The 21,095-nt window shown below is 43.2% G+C and overlaps 1 long non-coding RNA gene across 1 annotated transcript in view; it reads right to left on the bottom strand.

Annotated features, from left to right (window-relative positions):
- Positions 1-4,896: 4,896 nt before the first annotated feature.
- Positions 4,897-21,095, bottom strand: part of LOC309542135 — a 56,233-nt gene continuing 40,034 nt past the window's right edge. Inside the window, exon 2 of the long non-coding RNA XR_014224115.1 lies at positions 4,897-5,408. This is a non-coding gene — a long non-coding RNA (uncharacterized lncRNA). The remainder of the gene's footprint in view (positions 5,409-21,095) is intronic.

A 21,095-nucleotide genomic window follows, 5' to 3' on the forward strand; every position in this document is an offset into this window, starting at 1 on the left:
TACACAATTATATGTGCACTAAACATGATGAGACGTGAATAAAAGAGAGAAAAAGCCTTAGGCATTTTGACACCTGAAGCCAAATGTCTAAAGAACACCTCCCTGTTCTGGGCTAGGATTCATTTTTAATAACATGCAGAGAAGGAGAATGGGGGCTAGAAAACGATGGCCCCACTGGAACCTGTGGCCAAACCAAATGGTTTCTGGTCAACTCATGGTAAGGTTAGGCCTGCCTTTAGCCTGTACTAAAAAGTCCTTTGTCTCTGGAACAGCACCTACATTATAATCGCAACGTCCTGCTTTGAGTTTGACAAGTCCAATTGGAAGTAAACCACAGGAGTATTCTATGCTAGATCAATCCAATATGGCGCCAAACTTTTTCAGCCATCTCTGTTACCACATGGGGAGCTGCATGCAGATCCAGCATCTCCTGACACTGAGCCATCTAGCCAACACCCTAGTCTGCTTAGAGAAATTTCCCACTGTGTTTAATGTGACGGTATAAGCAGTGCTGAATGAAGTGAATGACATCCTTTGTCTTCATTAAATGGCAGTATTGTCAACATTACTATTTGCTGCTGCGAAGCCAATTTCCAAGCATGCTGGCTATTACATCTCCGTGGCCTTTGGGTAATTTGACATTTTTTTATTTAAAAAAGTTCTATATTTTTCATAAACTTGAACAATAGTTCTGAGGTCCATTGGCACACGCTTTTGACAGGGCGCTGGCAGCAGGCAGCGCTCAACAAAGCTTGCCAATGCCTGTGTGCATTCTTCTAAGAATAACTCAGTGTCCAAGAATTTGGCCGGCTCTACCACAACCCATGGCCAGCAGGCAGCTGTTTTAAATTACAGCAGACTGAACTGATACTGGCTTTATTATAGTTGGACTGACACCCCGCTTTCTCTTAATCATCTTAATGTGCCCCCCATGCCATTTGGCTGGCAGCTTGCGTGGCACTTATTTATTACACCCAGTGTTTTAAAGACACAAGTGACAGATTGGCGGGATCATCTTGTACACATAGAGCACGATCAAAGAGAAGCTAGCACAAGCTTCGTTCCAAAGCAGGGGCCACTATGGGATGAGAGATGGGGTTTTCCTTGGAGAGCAAAACAAAGGGATCTGACTTTTTAAAAACAAAACTCTTCTTATTTTTCTTAGAAAGCACACTGTAAACTGCTTTCTCATTATTAGCTTCAGTTTCACTTTGAGTTTAGAAGAATTTCACACAGTGTTTATTACACTGCAATTGATGGCCATTGCGCAAAATACCTCTCCCCCTTTGAGGACCAGTTGCCAAACAGAATGTTCAAACCCTCCAATTGTCCTTATTTTCCAGGGACAGTCTCAGATTCACAAAGTTGTCCTGGTTTCTGATTTGATCCCGGAATGTCCCACTTTTCCTTAGGGCATCCCTATTTTCATCGGAGAAATGTTGGAGGGTGTGGAGTTATGCAATCCCTGAGCCAAGGAGATAAGCAACAATACAACCTTTAGAAGACATCTGAAGGCATCCCTGTATAGGGAAGTTTTAAAATGTTTCATATTTTATTATGTTTTTATATATGTTGGAAGCTGCCCAGAATGGCTGTGGCAACCCAGTCAGATGGGTGGGTTGTAAATATATTATGATTATGATTATTGAATAGGCCATCTGTATTTTCATTAGAGAAATGTTGGCGCGAATGGGCTTTCCTGCAGGCGATGCTAGAAGCAATAATGGGAACCTGGCCTAACACCTCCCAAGTCCTCTTCAGGACCATTCTCCAGGAAAGATGATTCCTGAATAGGGTTTTCTAGATCTTAAAAGTATCATGTTCTTACGGCCTGAGCCTGTAGTACAGAAGCCTGATGCAAGTGGGGTAGTGTCTCAGACCAGTCTTAGCCTCTGCCCATGAACTGATTCAAATAGGGTGTCCACTCGTGTATTTTAAACACACAATTTAGGGTCCCAATGAACTGGAAGCTGGAGATCTCTGATACAAAGATCTATACCAGGCAGGCCAACCCACAGGCTTCCTGTTGCCTACCAGTCACTGGCAGAGGAAGAGGAGTGAGGGGGGAGCGCACCGCCCCCCGCAGCATGATCCTGGTGGGGTGCCATCACGGCTGACCCCCCTGAGCTGGGCGCCCCGCCCCCAGGGCACACACCAGCCCCGCCCCCGCCCCCGCCTGCTCTTCTACCCCCCCCCCTGGTGCCAGAGTATGAAGCTCCGCCACCATTACCAGTCATAGGGATTGATGTTGTACACCTTTAATGCCTTCTGCCCTGAAAAAGTCTCTGACTCTTGAGCAAGCATTGTTTACCGGAGCTTTCCAGACCAGTTTCTCTGATTTAACAAATGGAGTCCTTAACATATCAAGGTGTTTTGTCAGACCGTTGGTTCTTCTAGCCCAATATTGTCTACAGTGACTGGAAGTGGTTCTCCAAGATTTCAAGTCAGAACATTCCCAAGCATATCTGGAGATAGGAATGGCGGAGACATTAGTCGGCATTTAAAAGTGATTTGACAAATTTGCATTTACCAAAACAATATCCTTCAGAATTTGCTCTAATATGAACAAAAATGCATATATTGGTGTAAAAAGTATTCACTAAAATACATATGCTAGTGAATATGACATGCAAAACTGCATTATATTAGGGAGAATTGCTTACAAAATGTGCCTGTTAGTCAAAACTGCATACAAAACATGTATTTTAGGAGAAATCATCACTGAAATGCTGACAGTTTTTATAAGGATTTTTTTTTTTTAAAAAAAGAAGTTTGCAATTTGCTGCAGAAACATGGAGAACCAACAGAAATTGACAGATTCCTCAGTCCCCAGCTCCCCAGGCCAGAGACTGAACCTGGGAGGAAGCAAAAGGTTTTCTCCTGTACAGCAGTCTGCCCTTCATAGTCCAGTCCTAAAAATCTGAGTTCAGAGATGGAGCTGACATTCTGCTAAGCATTCTTAGGTTTGCCATTTGCAGATACAGTCCTAAGAATACTTACTTCTACCTAAGTGTGTTTAGGATTCAGATGTAAGTCTTGCTGAACTGGATGAGAAATTCCCCACTCTGATGTGGAATTGCAAGTAAAGCAGGGAAACTGTGTTGCATTGGCTGAAATTTAAACATAGCAGACTCCTTCCTTTGTTAAAAAGAGCAGTATGCCCCCCCCAAAAGAATTCCTGGAATGTAGTCAGCAAGGAACTATATTTAATTATATTGAAATGGGATCCTAATTTTATTATACATGGCTACTTTTGCTGATAGCAGAAATAAGAGAAAGATGTTGATGAAATAATACTTTCCTAAGAGCTGGAGTAGTAAGTGAGATGCTAAAACAACCGCAGGTAAGGCATTGTAGCATGTATTGATGATTATTTTTTGGAATTAAATGTTCCATAAAAGATCTTGTTGGGGGCATCTGTGATCTCAAACAAGGAATAATCCCAATGAGAAGCAAGAAGTGTTTTTGATTATTATCTTGAAAGTCTAAAATTCCTTAGGTGAAATTTAGTATGAAATGCATCCATGCAATGATGAAGGTGTGTGTGTATGTCAACATCTGTGCTTTATTAAATCTGAACTATTTTTACTAGGCAGTGAACTGGAGAGACCAAATTCCCTGATAAAACCAGAAACTCCTGGAATGGGTCTTTGAAGACATTCCTTGCTGCATTGTTCTTGAAGTAAATGTAAGCATTGTAAGCCCACTCTTCCCCTTCAAGTGTGACAAAGCTTACAATACTATCAGTTTCTCTGATTTTTGTACAACGTATTTAGAATGCATTATCTGAACCTGCCAGAGCTGTGGCACACAACTGCAATCCGAAAAGGGGATTTCTGCCCTCCGCACTGCCACCCCACACCAAATGCATAGACAACAGGAAGGCATAAACCAGAATGTATATTGTTCTACAGCAGGACAGTCAACAGAAGTGAACATTTTCTCCTTCACGCCAAAGCAGTAGCAATGCTAAAGTCCACAGACAGAAACAGCTAAGAACAAATAAACCAGTGCTGGGGGAACCATTATGGTACACATATTGTAAGGTAAAAAGGTAAGGTAAAGGTCCCCTAGGTGGTTAAGTCCAATCAAAGGCGACTATGGGGTTGTGGTGCTCATCTCACTTTCAGGCCGAGGGAGCCGGCGTTTGTCCACAGACAGCTTTCTGGTCATGTGGACAGCATGACTAAACTGCTTCTGGCACAACAGAACACCATGACGGAAATCAGAGTGCACAGAAACGCCATTTACCTTCCCGCCGCAGCAGTACCTATTTATCTACTTGCACTAGCGTGCTTTCGAACTGCTAGGTTGGCAGGAACAGGGACAGAGCAATGGGAGCTCACCCTGTCGCAGGGATTCAAGCCACCCACCTTCTGATCAGCAAGCCCAAGAGGCTCAGTGGTTTAGACCACAGCGCCACGCACTCTGTAGTGAAGGCTTAAAGCAGTGCTGCAAGGGGACACCATAAGTCACACTGACAGCATGGTAGGAACAGAAGAAACAGTCCAGATGTGACCCATGTCCCTTGCACATGAGTAGGCCAGCAAGCCCATTCTGTCCCAAGTCCATGAGAATAATTTTTTAAAAAAACAAAATTCTAAAATCCACAAACTTCCAACCAATTTAGATTGTTTTGGAAGACCAATGACCTCCCTGGTTTGTTCATTCTTTTTAGACAACTGTTTCCAGATGCCTGTAGCAGCTAGAAATTACGGCCATTTCTGTGCTTTTCAGTAAAAAGCCTCTAGAAACAGCAGTGCATTAATGGTGGCTGGGTAATGTTGTAAATAAAAATATGCCCTTTTCCCTTATGGGGTATCCAAGAGCCCATATAGAGTCCTTACATAGGTTCCCTATTGGTAGGAGAAAATAACAGAGGCCAACCAGAGAATATTGAGAAGCAAAGCAGCTAGTAAGCTTGATCTTTATTGATCTGTTGCAACAGGGTGCTCCCCTCACACGCAGGAGAGGAGGAGGACCCACAAAAATGCTGTCCAAGGGCTTATAAAGACTTTTGAAATTCCCATTCTGTAGACCAAGACCACCCCCAGAAACATCATACATACATCCCAGAAGGGGTGTAACCTAAGACCACCCCTCAGATACATCACAGAAAAGGCGGTCTTTAAACAGAAATTTCAATATTGTTTTTCTCTTATCCTTGTTTATTTCCTGTCTGGCAGGTTACTTGATTGGATTGCCTGAGGAGCCTGGCCATTCTTTTGTAGTGATAAATACTTATTCAAACACCCTTAAGACAGGTTTTGTGAAGGAAAAGACAATGGGGAGGCTTTTCCACTTTTTCCATGCAGAGAAACATTTGCTCAGTTTAGGAATCAAAATGGTTCCAGGTTGGCCTTCCTGTGCCGATCTATGTATGTGCGGTTATGAACATTGCCATATATCTAAGACCATAAAATTCCTATCACAGTAACTTTACAGAGAAGAAGATGGCTGCCCTGATGTACTTCTGGAGGAAGCCATCTTTTCCACTGTAATACGTCATTTTAAGGCTGCCAGTGATATGGTAAAATGTAGTGTAGTGAGCAGACACCCCTCCCCACCTCTCTGCATTCGATGTAGGGTTGGAATTTGAGCAAACTCCTAAATTCATGAATTTAGCAAGGGTAGGGTTGCCATATTTCAGACAATGGCAACTCCAAATCTGTCAAGTTCCAGATGAAAAAAGCCCTGTATGTATGTATGTATGTATGTATGTATGTATGTATATTATACAGCAAGAACAACTGTTTAAGAATTGGTCCCTGTCCCTTCTCCTTATTCTCCTTTGTGTGTCATTCTTAAAAAAAAATATGTAAGCCTGCAGGTGGGGCTGTCCTGTTTTAATTTATTTTAAGTTAAGTCTCTAAGGGAGCTTTTTGGCTGAAGAGCAGGGTACAAACGCTCTGAATAATTAAATCAAATAAAATGCTGATGAATTTTCATGAGGATCGCACATCATCATAGAAATGTGGGGAACTGAATTTAAGATGGGGAAATATAAGAAGCTGAAAGGAAGCAAAATTCAACCCCCCAGAACGAATGTAACTGAATGTGATTTTTGATGAGGGCCTTAAATGCGACATTTATTTTATATGAAGTTCCTCATTCAGCTATGGATGCATGTGCACACACACTCACAGAGAAAGAGAGTACTGCTTCCACAAATGAATATCCCTGGCTAAATCAAGGGCTATTGAAACAATTCCCCCTGGGAAATGAACCTTATTGTCAATAGCCACCTGATACAGCCATAAATGGCTTGTTCTAAATTCTCTCAAAAACTGCTTTCCTGCTAATTAGTTACATCTTGTCCATTTTGAGGGACTGAACATGGGAGCTATGAGGGAAAAGTTGCTTTCGTCTTATCCTTGTCATGCCCCGTTTTCTAAACGTTTGATACTCACTTTTCCGTAGCATTAGTTTGTGGTGGAAACAAGAATTGGTAGACTTGGCCTGTGTACCTGTGTCGTCTCTCTCTCGCTGTGTGTGTGTTTAAAAAAACCTTATTTAATTGAAAAGCAAGATCACTAAGAGGCCAAGCTGTCAGCTCGCGCTTGCTTTCCCTTAAAGTCAATTTTGAAGAGGAAGCCAAGCGAGAAATCAAGGCACATCCAGACTTCTCGTGTCACTGGGGGCATTGCACTGTCAAGTCAGGAGCTGTGAAATGGGGGGAATCCAGATGAGCATGAAAATCATACTGACCACTAAAGCAAGCTAACAGTTGTTAACCTTGTAAACCTTTAAGACAACAGCCTAGCTGACTTAAATTTGACTTGAATGGTTACAGTCTCAGGAAGAATTAAAGTCAGTGACTGTTGCAAAGCTAGCTATAGATGAAGGGGAGGGGAAGAATTACTTCTCGTGGGAACTGTAATGAAATGTGACAAGGCTGCTGCATGTAGAATCATGAGCTTAGCTCTTATGTAATTCTTGGTATAGACTGGAACTAGCTAGTAAGACTCCCTGGACAAAACCAGGTCAAAGATGCCCCAGTCATCCTCCCCTTTGTTGACTGTGCTTTGAAAGCATTTCACCATATTCTAAGCAACTTTCACAAGCATCCCCACTCATACTCACATTGAAATCAATGTATTTACTTTGAGTATGATTCATGCTAGGTATTACTCCATATTCTAAAAATGTAAAGGCACTTCCAGATTGCCGTTGTTTCCAAGTGGGGTTCAATCACCTACTGGCAAATTCAGGGTTACCCAATTATAGTTGAATGGGAGGTCTTGTACAAAGATTGGGCTTTTTGCAGTAAGGAAAGTGATGGGGAATCACACCGGAAAGTGTGAACTAACACTTTCTTTGACGCAACGTCATCTAATATCTCTGCAAACAAATAAAGGATGACTTTCCATTAAACATTTAACACCATCTAATCTCCTTGCAAACCGAACAGGATGAATGCTCATTAAATAGCCAACATCATCTAATCTCCTTGCTAACAAATCAGAACACTCAGTAAACATGTTGTGGGGAAGTACCCTAAGATGAGAAGTCACCTCCTGTTGATTCACTCATAGCACAAGTGACAATGGAATCCATTATGTCACTTCAGTTGTGTAAATAACTGTTCTTCTGCCATTTCACCTCCGTACATATAGCATAGATTGTTTATTTATATATTTAGCATAGATGAGGAGGACTCCACACATTTGCCCTGTCCACAAATGACTATGTGTTCAGTAGACTACGTATATGGAAGTAGTGCCTATGCAGCTGAAATGTGGATATTGGCAAATGGAAGGAACTGAACAGCCGCTTGTCAGTGACTACAGTCAATAATTGCCCATCAATGGAAAGACTTTGCCAGCGTAGATTTAGAGCTGTGGACTCATAGTGTGGTAAGTCACTCCCCCCCCAAAAAAAGTTAACTCAGAGTAGTCAGGGAACAAAAGAAACATGACACTTTTGAATCTGTCTGGTTTGACAGATTTTATTTATCTTGTGAACAGTGTAGATCACAGCCTCTCGCTGCCCTGAGCATTCACTTACCTATGAACCTAATGATTGCGATTCCTTGCTTTACAGAAATGTTTCTGAAGTCACTCTTGCCAGGAGACAAGGCGATATTATAAGATAATGTAACTCTGTCATACTTAACAACTTTTTAATGTTATATGTCCCCAACTCTTTGGATTTATTAGTTTCAAGAGGTTTCGCTGTCTAGGGGGTGGGGGGCTTCCTGTAGTCTGGTTATAATTTCATCGTATGTGGATAATGGTGTGACAGACACATGGAGGTAGGCCTGGGTTCAGTGAGTACTGTCCTGCCACCCACTTCGAGTGTTTATCATGCGCATGGAGGGCTAATGAAGGCGTGTAGCCTTGGCCACATTCACACCATGCTTTCAGAGCACTATGGTGCCACTTTAAACAGTATATCTTCTCCAAAAGAATTCTGGGAGCTGCATTTTGTTAAGGCGTTGAGAGATGTTAGGAGGCCACTGTTCTTCACACAGGAGTGCAATTCTCGGAGTGTTTTAACAGTCAATCACTCCCAGAATTCTTTGGGGTAAGCCATGGCTGTTTAAAGTGGAATCATAGGGCTTTAAGTGTGAGGTGTCAGTGTGACCCTAGTGCAGTCCAGCTTGGTTTGTAGAGTGGGCTTCTTTAATATATTGAAGAGGTGTTAAAAGATTGAAGCAAGTGTCCCATTTTTAAAGTAATGCCATTCTCACTGCATTCAACACAGCTCAAGTTGATTTACTTGAGTTGAAAGAATCTGGCACCGGACACAAAACCACGCTAATAATAAGCCATTTTTATTTTCTTTGACTGCGCCTCCGACGGCCTGACTTTGTTTTTCCCTCCTCCATCATGTTGTCAAATGGAATAATCATCAGAATGTTTTTTGAATTTAAGCCTCTCTCCCAAAGGCAAAATAAAAACACCCACTGCTTTATTTTCTCGGCTTCTTCCCTGCAACAAGGAACTGGCGTTTGCCATTTATCTGGAAGACAGAGTTGGCAGACGAAAAAGATAACATTCTGGACATATTTCCTCACATTGTTTTACCTGCTTTAAGTGTTCACAGATGGTTTTCTTGAAATCTTGTTTTATATGTTATTAGAAGGAGATACACATACCTTGAAGACCACACCTAGCTTCAGAAGCATTCCAGTTACAACTTAATCCAACTCTGTGCCAAAGATGGCTTAAGAATTTACTTTATAATATCCTCTTTCTTTCGCACTCAGCATCCATGGAGCTCCTGGGTATAGCCTGTCGCTTGAATGCCCCCTCCAGACTCACAAAGCAAATTCCATCCCTTGTGTTTGGTCTGAGCAAAATGGCACCATTCCAGAGAATGTTAGTCACGCTTAAGTCCTGTTGCAGTCTATGGGGCTTAAATTAGTCACAACTAACTTGTCCCACTTGTCCCACTGGCTTCAGTGTGATATAAAGACAGCTAGTTTTCTCTGAATGTCTCTCTAGAATGCATCAGATTCTTAATCAAAGAACTGGGAACCATTGGCACTCACTGAACAACTATCACAATAAAAAGATGCTAGTAAGAATAACTCGAGCTTTACCTTATTATTACCAGGTATAGGGGCTGGACCAAGTTTTCAAGGTCATCTGCAATCCAATGAATATTCACAATCTGTCCTGGTGAATGAAAGGAGAGGATTCCAGCTACCTGAAGTTATGGGGGAGGGGGCAGAGAAATCCCCTCTAAAAGCAAATTCAATAGTGTCTATCTGTTCAGATGAGAAATTGCAGGAACCCAAAAAGAAGGCAGTGATTTCTACATACTTGCGGGGAGGGGGAATTACTTAGGCAGAAATATATGCATTTGTAAATTGATAGGAAAATACTTTCCCATATATATCCTCACATGACCTAACAGCACACCCTGCAAGATTTTTTTGGGGGGGGACCCCTCCACACACCATCCTGCTGCTTCTGTGATCTGGGATGCCCTACTTAAAATGGGACAGTTGCAGCGTATGTAACAAGGCTGTTTCCAATATTGTGGCATCTAAATAATGTTGGTGGTGGCAGGTCCTAGATGGCTGGGTGGGGAGAGAAAGGAAAGAAGCTAGTCTGGTTGAAGACTGAAGTCCTCTCTGGGCATTCTTCCTCACCATGTGGGAATAAGGTGAGTAAGGGTCACAGGATTGTGTGGTCTGGCCCTGGCCCCAACATCACTGCCACTTCCAGTCCTAAAGGTTTGAAGGTTTACGCTCATTCACCTCCCAACAAGGGACAACTCTGTAATATCAAGAGCTCCCAGTTGTGGGGAAAGTTTCTAGGTGTGCTCAGCTGGACCCACAAAGGTTGGAGACAGAGTTTATACCCGCTGGAACTGGGGTTGTGGGCCCTCAGGGCACACTTCTGGAGCAGAGGCACCAGTTTGCCCCCAAGATTGAGGGCCCCCAGTGCACAGCACGCACAGGAGCTCTGATGCGCAACACATGTCACACGTGTGACATCACACACTCGCACCACATGCCACATGCTTGGCCCCCTCAATGTTGAGAGGCCCCAACCCCCTTCCAATAAATATTGAGGGGGCTGAAGGCACTTCAGTCCCCTAGAGTTGGCGTGTCTGCTCTGGAGCATGAAAGGAACCTCCTCTGTGCTGGAAGTCACATTCAGCTATTCCAGGAACTGAGTGTGGAGACACCCAGAAGAAGACACAGTTGCAGGGTTTGTCTTATTCTATTTTATGAAGAGCCCTAACAGTCTTACAATGGAACGGTTTTATAAACTTAATTAAATTAGACAGTGCTACGTGCAAAACGTATTTCAAGTTCCCAGGCTACTGGGAGTTTGAGACACCGAAACAACAATGGCTGCTCACCCATTTTTAAAAAAATACGGTTTTTGATTCAAAAGTGCATTGCTTTGCACAGTATTAAGGTGCTCCAGGTTCCATTTTTAACACTCCCTATGTTGCCAGGGGTAACCTATTTAAAAAGGGCGTGGCAAGCCCAGACCCTCCATGTGTCCCTATTTTCCAGGGACATCCCTGATTTAGAGAAGCCGTCCCAATTTCTGATTTGATCTCAGAATGTCCCACTTTTCCTTAGGATGTCCCTATCTTCATTGGAGAAATGTTGGAGGGTATGGAGTTATCCGACCTCCGAGCCAACTGAAGGCAATCCTGTACAGTGGTATCTCGGGTTAAGAACTTAATTCGTTCTGGAGGTCCATTCTTAACCTGAAACTGTTCTTAACCTGAAGCACCACTTTAGCTAATGTGGCCTCCCGCTGCTGCCGCGCCACTGGAGCACGATTTCTGTTCTCATCCTGAAGCAAAGTTCTTAACCCGAGGTACTATTTCTGGGTTAGCGGAGTCTGTAGCCTGAAGAGTCTGTAACCCGAGGTACCACTGTATAGAGAAGTTGTTGTTGTTTTTTATATATAAAAAGGTTTAATGTTTTATTATGTTTTTATATATGTTGGAAGCTGCCCAGAGTGGCTGGGCCAACCAAGTAAAATGTGTGGGGTATAAATAGTAAAATCATCATTTTGGAATGGGACATCCCTACTGTCATCGGAGAAATGTTGGAAAGTATGCAAGCTCACTATCCTGAAAAAGGTAAACTAAACAGAAGCTGCTGACTTTCAGTTCATGGCATCTAGTCCTGAATGTGTGCATAGATCATGAAGTTATGCCAGTTCCTTGGTCTCCAGCATTCGGAGTGTGAGATATGATTATAAAAAGGCCACGAAAGATTTCATTGCCAAGCACAGCACTCTGAAAAGTGATGCCATTTAGCAACGGGCGAATCATCCTACCAACCCCTCCCCTCATGTTTCAGGTCAAATATGATTATCCCTCGGGAGTCTATGGGCTGTTTCTGCACACCAAGTCACACACACCAAGTAACACACACACACACACACAAAATAGGCCTACGTAATTGTTATAGATGCCAAAGACAAAAGAGGGGGAAAATGTTTTTTGTTTTAATGTATCAGGGTTGTAAAGCATGGAGACAGGGAGGGGTGAGATGTAAATTGCGTGCTTTAAATCTTAGCCATCTAAAAAGGGTTCTCCGTAAGGACATTAAGTTCAATGTCTAAAATTACTAAGCTTCACCCCTGGGCGAGCCAGGAGGATTCCCCCCCCTTTCTTTTACCAACAGGCTGCACACAAAACATCTAGCAGAAAACATATGGGCTGATTAAGTTTTCAATTTTTTTATTGAAACAGCAGGCAGGGCAAATTTACATGTAATTGTGCCTGGAGCCAGATGCCTTGCATTTGCATATACCAAAAGTACTCTGAGTGGCAAAGTTAATTAGGATTACAATTGCACACACCTTTGGGAGGGACTCGCGTATAACTCATGTTGGAGCACAAAAGGCCGATCTGTTTTCAGTGCGCCATCAAATTAGGCCCCTTAATTAGTCCCGGGGAAAACAAACACCCCAGGTGACATCAGCACATTCGGGCTGGCAATTTATGCGCAGCAAAGTTGACTGGCTCTAATTACTCAGACTGTTGTTCAAAACACATAGCAGTTGTTCTCAGATGGAAGTGAACAATACAAGGGGGGAAATGCAAAAAGAAATGAAAGGAAAGAGGTGCAGCCAATTGGGCACCAGCTATTTCCACAGGGGTTTGAATCAACTCTTTAAACCAGCGGTTCTCAAAGTCTGGTCTCTGTATTATACCCAGGTGGAGGGGGCTAAGTGTTAAGGAGAACATGGCACCCGGCACCCTTTAGCTCTGGGAGAAGCCTTGCTGCAGGCCTGTGTTTCAAACTCCTGCAGGGGGCTGCATAGGTCCTCTTAACCTCTGCAGAGCCAGAATTCCACCTTCAGGGTTCAATAAGCAACACAGAGATATGTAGAGAGCCAGTGTGGTGTAGTGGTTAAGAGTGGTAGACTCGTAATCTGGTGAACCGGGTTCGTGTCTCCGCTCCTCCACATGCAGCTGCTGGGTGACCTTGGGCCAGTCACACTTCTCTGAAGTCTCTCAGCCCCACTCACCTCACAGAGTGTTTGTTGTGGGGGAGGAAGGGAAAGGAGAATGTTTTGTGGGGGAGAAAGGGAAAGGAGAAAGGACACTGAGGTCCAGCGCCGAGGGCCTTCTGGCGGTTCCCTCACTGCGAGAAGCCAAGTTACAGGGAACCAGGCAGAGGGCCTTCTCGGTAGTGGCACCCTCCCACCAGATGTCAAAGAGAAAAACAACTACCAGACTTTTAGAAGACATCTAAAGGCAGCCCTGTTTAGGGAAGCTTTTAATGTTTGATGTATCATAGTATTTTAATATTCTTTTGGAAGCCGCCCAGAGTGGCTGGGGAAACCCAGCCAGATGGGTGGGGTATAAATAATAAATTATTATTATTATTATTATTATTATTATTATTATTATTATTATTATTGTTTGCCGCTTTGAGACTCCTTCTGGTAGTAATAAAGCGGGATATTGAATCCAAACTCCTCCTCCTCCTCCTCCTCTTCTTCTTCTTCTTCTTCTTCTTCTTCTTCTTCTTCCTTTTTGACATGGGAATCACCCAGCATTAGGAATCTCTAGAGTTGCTTCCATTCAGAGGTAGCATTTCCTCTACTGTACAACAGGCCCAGCTCCCCACAAGGTGGCCAGCCCTACCATTAGACCATGGGTAGACAAACTAAGGCCCGGGGGCCAGATCTGGCCCAATCGCCTTCTAAATCCGGCCCACAGATGGTCCGGGAATCAGCATGTTTTTACATGAGTAGAATGTGTGCTTTTATTTTAAATGCATCTCTGGGTTATTTGTGGGGCATAGGAATTCATTCATTCATTTATTTTTTGCAAAATATAGTCCAGCCCCAGACAAGGTCTGAGGGACAGTGGACCAGCCCCCTGCTAAAAAGGTTTGCTGATCCCTGCAGTAGACAGAGTGAGATGCACCTCAGGAAGTTGAATTTTGGGTATTATAAAAGGGCACCAAGTTGTTGTTTTGCTCATTACTGCTGGGGAGGGGGAGAAGAGCTTGTGGGATTTTCTGCTTCAGGTGCCAAAATAACTCTGCCCTACTATCACACACCTTGACTCAGAACTCATTTGCCTCAGGTAGCAAAATGTCTTGAGCTGGGATTGCCTGGGTGTAACCGCTGCAGGCTTTAACAGCTATAAATATGGAATAATAAATGAATAACTTTTACTGTAGTTTTAAGTGTTGTATGATCTAGTTTTAATTGCATGTCACTAGGTATGGGTAAGAATTGTGATCCAGTCTGCATATACAGAATGAAACTACCTACGTAACTCTTTCCAAAACAACATGCAAACTGAATGCAGCCAGCCATTCCTCAAAATCTGCACTTCTCTGAATTTTGCAATGCAGTTGCCCAGCAATGTGTCTGCTAAAGTGTGCATGAGAATACATATATTCATGAAAATAACATACAAAAATGCCTTTTATTAGGGAAAATTGCCTTGCAAAAATATGTGTATTGAGCAACTTTGCAAGCAAATATGGATGTATTTGGAGAATTTGACCAAGAGGCCAGAATCCACTATCCTGGTGAGCTAGTGAAAGCCAATGCAAGGACTTCCATAAGCACAACAGGGAGCATTCTTTCTCCCTGTGTCTCCTGCCCCCAAACTCCCTGCTCCCCACACCTCCCCCAAATCCACTCTGGAGGGTCAGGAGAACCCCCAAAACAGTGGAGGGGGGTTTGTCACTGTGTGATGTTGAATTCCACCCTAAAATGCTGGTCAGCTTTTATAAGGACTTAAGAAAAATCACTTGCTGATGTAAGTGCACTGAACTTAAGGTGGTGGAAAATGTGAAACTGAAATGGACAGATTCACCCGTTCGTAAATGCAGCTCAACCTGTGCTCCAGCTGAAGGGTGGAGAACACATTTAAGAAATGTATACATGCATGTAATGTGGGGGAAAGGGGATGCAGCTTGATTTAAAGAGCAAAAAGGTCATGTGATGGGATACTGAGCCCTCTGCATGCCCATTTGGACCTCCTACAGACTTTCTTGTGATGAGACATTTTCCTCCTGGCCAGGTTCACTTCTGGCTGAGGGTAAAGTGACCTGTAGGGGGGTAAACTGGGAGTGGGAGGTGGAGGGAATCCAGCAGACCACCCCATGCACCCACCCCCTACTTTATTTACGTTTGAGTCAAACCCACACATAAGGAGAAGGTTCCTCACATCTAACTTGGCCCTAAAATGGCTGCGAAGGTGTACACTGAACAAAATGGGGGCTGGATAGAAAAAAGAGGGAGATCTTACATTATTGTACTCTCGAGATCCCAATGCTTGCCCTCTCTGCTTGAATTATACTTAGGGGAAACACAGTCATGTACATAGACCAGCAATCCAGGCATAGTTTAAGAGCGCAAATCGCAACTGGAACAATAATATATTAATTTCCTCAGCTTTCTTTCATTCTAAATGCTTTTGTGACCCTGCCTCTCTCCTATTCAGCATATTTCAGATTTTAAAGACTTCTTTGCAGAGAAATAAAATACAGGGCACGCTTTATGATTTAAAGAAGTATTCTTTTTAACTTAAAAAAAAGAACAACACCCGTAAAGCTGAAGAGCAGCCAAGGCATTGTTTAAAAGCCAAGATTTTATTTCAAGCTGTTATTGAAATTCAGGGTGGTCTTGCTTCTCCACCAAATTGTGGATTTTGTAAGCTGCAAACTCTACTAAATGCAACTTTGAATTTAAATGCCAGAATGTGCATGGTCTTATCCCAAATTTTGGACTATGATGGCCTCTAGTACTGAAACTGCAGATTGCTTTGACTAAGAATACAGCCAACCTGGTGTAGTAGACGGTTATTGTTCTGGGCTGGGAAGAGCCAATTCAAATTGAGCCATGAAACTCCCTCTGCATCAGTCACCTAGCTCACCTCACAGGGCTGTCATGAAGTTAAAGTGGAAGGGGGAAGAGAATCATTTATGCACACTATTAAGGGAAGAGTAGAGGAAGAGTGGGATAAAAATGCATTAACCGGCATGTTGTTATGTATAATTGCTTAATTCACACTGAAATGGAGAATGCCTATGTTGCAGAAAGGGTTTAACTGGAAGATTCCATTGAAGTTCAAGAAGAGCTCTCTAAGCACTATTGTTCTCTGCTAGCTAACATGTGAGTGTTTAACCTTAGATCACATGCGAGGCTACTGAATTGCAAATCACCATTTTGAAGGGAGTTGCCCTGGCCTTTTGTTCCCAGCCAGAGCGGCAGTAAGATGTGATAACGGCTCTCCAGGAGCTACATAGCCTTAGGCAGGATGAAGGCTAATACATAATATAAGATGCTGAGCTTATGCTGGACATGCACATGATCTTATGGAGCTGTTTGGACGGATCATTTACCATTTTTTGTTCTGTTTTGATTTAAGTTCTGCATGTAAAGCTTTGAATCTGGACAACATTTTATTCCAAAAGGAGTCAGTTTTTATGCATCCAGTCACTTCAAGCTGAGCAGTATTAATATCTGCAGTACATGAGACATTTATCAGGTAATTTGAAACTGTGCTGTCCCTTCCACCTTAACTATGGTGGGCCCCTTCCACTTTGGCAGTGCCGGAGAGAAGCAGTCCAGCACCGAAGTAACATTATCTTCACACTTGTTTCTTGTCCAGAGGCAGGGCATCCCAGGATGATGTAGCAGATAGCCATTAGACCTAACCCACAGTGTGAGGTTGGAGGCCAGCTGTGTCACTCTTCTCTGTCACTCTCCTCTGTCTCTCTCTCCCATCAGCGGTAGGGAGAATCATGAGTCATGACTGGAAAGTAAAGCCTGGGGGAAAAACTTATTATAGTTCATTTATTGCTACTCATACATTATCTTAGTAATGCTATGACAGCTCATTTGGATCGTGTAGTATCCTCATCCTGATCACTGATGAAGAACTGAGGATGAGAGAATGTGGCTTGCCTGAGAGGAATTTGTGCTTAGTGTGAAATTCGAATGGACTTCACCGCTAATGCTCAATAGCTGCTGCATTGCACCTGTACTGCTAAACAGACACAACACGGATATGGTTTTCAACATGATAAGGTCCATGTGGCAACTTAACTGTGAGCCTCCAGATTTGTTGGACTCTTAGCTCCCAGCAGCCCTTGCCAGCATGGCCAATGAATTGAATTGAATGAATTTATTACGGTCATAGACCAGAAGAAAGGGGGGAAAAACAAAAACATAAAAGGCAGCAATAATTTACAAGGGAATGATGGTGTCAGTTAAAAGTTGTAAAATTATACATAAAAACAATACACATATACTCACACACCCACACACCCACACATATACATACTCATGTATGCACTACAGTATATGTATGGGCTTAAAAAAAAGGGGGGGCTTATCCGGGGGTCAGATCTTTTACTTTTTTACAGCTAATGCCCTCCGCTTGATCGCGGCCGCAGAAAACTTGGCCACTTTCAGTGTTGCTTCTGGGTTTTTGTCTCCTAGTAGGATTTTCAGCCGCTGAGATTCAGATCGACCTGGAAATTTCTGAACGATAGGGGAGATAAACAGCAACCTGATATCCCCGTAAAGGTCGCAGTGTAACAGCACATGTGAAGCCGTTTCCACCTCCTTCAGACCACATGGGCAAACTCGTTCAGCATAGGGTGTGCCCTCGTATCTGCCCTTTAGTAAGGCAGATGGCAATACATCAAATCTAGTAAGGGTAAACGCCCGCCTATATTTTGCGATTTGTAGGTCCAGCAAATATGGGGTTAGATTAAACCCTTTTCCATAATCTTGGATAGCTGGATATTTATCTATCTTGCTCATATGGTCCTGAAGCTCTACATCTCCTATTCGCTGGCTCACCATCATTTTAGCCTTTTCAAAGCCTGAGGCTATGAGTTCTTGTGAGGAAAGCCCCAGGCCCCTCAATTTTTCATAAAGCGACAATCTCCATTTAGACTGGAACGGGTCTAGTAGAGTCAATGGAGCCACTCCCACTGGGAAAAATATGAGTTTTAGGCATGGCCAATGGTCAGGGATAATGGGGGTTGTAGTCCATCAACATCTGGAATGCCAAAAGCCTGAATCGCTTCTCCTTAGGTGACGAAAGGAGTCAGGCTGCCTCTGAAAAACACCCAAAATTCTGGAAAAGCAGGGAGCGGGTGAGAGTGCGAGATAAATTATGCAACCAAATCCAGCCATACATACTCAGTTAATACAGGAAAATATGTGTGCTTTGCAACATTTATTGCTCTGTGGAATAAAATTGGAGTTTAGGGTCACTGAAGTGTAGATTTAACAAATAGCTCATAAGCATGACCTGTGAACAGATGAATATAAAAAGATTGCTCATGAGCTTGTTTGTCTTTTTCCCATGCTTTGAGTTATAAAGGTAAAAGTAAAGGGAACCCTGACCATTAGGTCCAGTCGTTGCCGACTCTGGGGTTGCGGTGCTCATCTCGCTTTATTGGCCGAGGGAGCTGACGTACAGCTTCCGAGTCATGTGGCCAGCATGACTAAGCCACTTCTGGCAAACCAGAGCAGCGCACGGAAATGCCATTTACCTTCCCTCTGGAGTGGTACCTATTTATCTACTTGAACTTTGACATGCTTTCAAACTGCTATGTTGGCAGAAGCAGGGACTGAGCAACGGGAGCTCACCCCGTCACAGGGATTCGAACTGCCGACCTTCTGATCGGCAAGTCCTAGGCTCTGTGGTTTAACCCACAGCGCCACCCGTGTCCCCGCTTTGAGTTAAAGACCAAGGCAAAAGATGTTGCTGGGCCACAGCTCTCCTCAACTCCTACCATTCATTGCGCTCGCTGAGGATGATGCAAGTTAAAGGCCAACAACATAGAGTCTTAAGAGTTAGATGGGACCCCAGGAGTCATCGAGTCCAATGTCCTGCAAAGCAGGACTCTCGTGACAGATGACCATCCAACCTCTGCTTAAAATCCTCCATTGAATGCGAGTCCACAGCCTCCCGATGGAGTCCGTTGCACAATCAAGCAGCTCTTGCTGTCAGAAAGTTCTTCCCTGTGTTTAGTCAGAATCTTCTTTCTTTTAATTTGAATCCACTGTATCGAGTCCTACCCTCTGGAGCAGGAGAAAACATCTGGAGGGCTACAGGCTTCCCACACTTGATGATCCTGTAGAGCCCCTGGTTAAAATAATTTTGAGAAGGGTGGGGTGGAATAACACACCTAGAATAAATCAAAAGTCATATTCCGTCAAGTTTTCCAAAGCAGACACACATACACCTCAGTGTGTGTTCCTGGCGACCAACTGAAGCCAGTTTTACTGCTGTTGCTGGAGCTCTTCCGCCCTCTGCTGGGAAAGTGCAAATAATGCATTTCAGAAGTTACAGTACTAGATTTTCACAAATCCTGCTAGATGTGAACAAGTTATCTACAGCAGTGGTTCCCAAACTCACGCCCCCCCCCCCCCCCGCTCCCATGGACCACTTGAAAATTGGTGATGGTTTGTTTTTTTCTGTTTGTTGCTGCAGCAATCATAATCCGCTGTTGCTGGACGTTGTATGATCTGTAATTGTAATTTTACTGCTTCTTTTATTTCTTAAGTTATATTTTATTCTACTGCATTTCATATTCGAATTGCAATACAATAAAATGCAGCATAAGAAAGAAAAGAAGCAATAAAAATACAATCAATAGGAATATGCAATGTGGAAATGCTATGAACCACCTGAATCAGGTGTGCAGACCATAGCTGGTGGACCCCTCCTCCAAAGCAAGGTGGGTTGTTCACACCAAATTTGAATTAATATATTCAGGCTGCTAATATCTGTCACCCAATGGTCCCTTCTTATGATTGTTTCTTCTTCAGTAGCTTCATATTTAGGCTTGCTAATTTAATAGTTTTTAACAGGTATGACTGGCTTTGTGTGTGTGAATCTCCAGTTGCTCTGTTGAGCGTGGTTCCAAAAATAAAAAATTTAATGTCCATTGGTTTTGTGCATGAGTGCATGATGTGTGCATCCTTCCTGGGCACGTGGGCGTGACAGGAAGAGACTGCACATGTGGCACTACCCTCCATTTCCAGAATTGTTGATGTTTACCGTTATCATTACTAGGATCTGTTTGTCACAAGGACTAGGAAGCAGAGCCTGGAGCAGAAAGAGGCTGCAAGTAGAGACATGATGGGTTTGAGACTGATCCAGAGAATGTAGACAGTACCCATTTCTACATGCAATATGATTTCCCCTCATCTCTGCCCCCCCTTCTTCCCCAGAATTGAACTTCAAAATATCCATATCTTCAAGATTAGGAAAACCAGTAATGGAGACTTCAAGAGCAGGAAAAAAAGGATTCCTTATTTGACAGAAATTCAAAGACAACATTGAAAGTGAACAGTGGTTAACAAGAGACAGAGAGTTGCATTAGGGGTGGCATTTTAGACCATAAGCCTTCAAAGAACATTACATATTCTGGCATTTCTAACATAATCCTTGTTCCAGAACCTATAACTAGGATTAAACTTCCTCTTTGCACCACAGAAAGTATGACTGGGAGACAAAGGACTGTCTGCCTTAGAGAGTTTGGCCTCCCTTGTAAAGCACTTTACTACTTAAAATATGACATTGCTTCTGTATTTCTGTAAATCATATATTCTTTGTACAATGAGATCTTCTTTGGTGTCTCCCTAAAAGCCAGTGTTATCTAGATAGTAAAAATGTATGGGAAAGTGCAGAAGACAACACTGGAAATGCAGGATTTATGACTGGCATGTTCTGCTCCCTGGTGTGAGAGAATCTCCCCTTTAAAAGAAAAGCCCCTGGTTAAAGGCTTCCTTTCGCCTGACATTCCACAGCAGCCTTTTTCACAAAACAGCAAAAGTTATTTCATCCTGGCAATTTATGACCAGACTGCACTTACAATTAATAAGGCTCCATCTGTATAATACATTTAAAACAGTGCCATGCCACTTGAAACAGTCGTGGCTTCCTCAAAATAACCCTGGGAATTGTGGTTTGCTAAGGGTGTTAATATGACTGGCGCTCCTGTCAAAGCCCTGGTCGACCTCTGGAACATCCAAATGGCTCAGGCTGTTGAAACAATCGCTCCTGACTGGGGAGGGATATGGGGTGGCATTTTCATGAGGATGTCGTGTGGATGCTATGGGGGGAAATTGTATGCATGAGCAGAACTGAGTCCACAATAAACT

The sequence above is a fragment of the Podarcis vaucheri genome, assembly GCF_965113315.1.
Source record: "Podarcis vaucheri genome assembly, chromosome: 10".
Taxonomy (NCBI): Eukaryota; Metazoa; Chordata; class Lepidosauria; order Squamata; family Lacertidae; genus Podarcis; species Podarcis vaucheri.